The sequence below is a fragment of the Fukomys damarensis genome, unplaced genomic scaffold (assembly GCF_012274545.1).
Source record: "Fukomys damarensis isolate Sample0158 unplaced genomic scaffold, DMR_v1.0_HiC HiC_scaffold_15, whole genome shotgun sequence".
Classification (NCBI taxonomy): domain Eukaryota; kingdom Metazoa; phylum Chordata; class Mammalia; order Rodentia; family Bathyergidae; genus Fukomys; species Fukomys damarensis.
In genome coordinates, this window is record NW_022900927.1 from 54372862 (window position 1) to 54373297 (window position 436).

At 34.4% G+C, this 436-nt stretch overlaps 1 protein-coding gene across 1 annotated transcript in view; it reads left to right on the plus strand.

The window, feature by feature from the left end:
- Plekhg7 (pleckstrin homology and RhoGEF domain containing G7) overlaps positions 1-436 on the plus strand; it is a 55858-nt gene that overhangs the window by 35312 nt on the left and 20110 nt on the right. The gene's annotated exons all lie outside the window — the stretch shown is intronic.

Sequence of the window (436 nt, forward strand, 5' to 3'; positions counted from 1 at the left end):
TTACATTCATCATTGGGATTCTGTACCTTTACATAATAGGTCTTGATTCTCATTTCTTCCCCTTGTCCCTGCCCTCCCTTCACCTGCTCCTCCCCTCCCCATTTACAAACACTCTATTTCCATTTTTTCAGTTTCTCATATTTTTTTCTCTCCCTTATTACCTTTCCCCCACCCTTCCCATTTTCCTTACACCTTTAGCCCTTTACTTCCTATTTCACATTATTAATTGTCTCATTAGGATCCTGTGTACTATTATAGTTTTTCACACCAAAGAAACTATTCGGTATTTCAGTTAAAGAAATCTCTGTATGAACATTAAAAATAGGGAATCCTAAAATAAAACTAAAAACCAAAGTAAAAGAGAAAAGGCAATGATGTTACATCAAAATAATCCTTAATTCTGGAGATGAAAATGGTCCCTGAACATATTTAAATT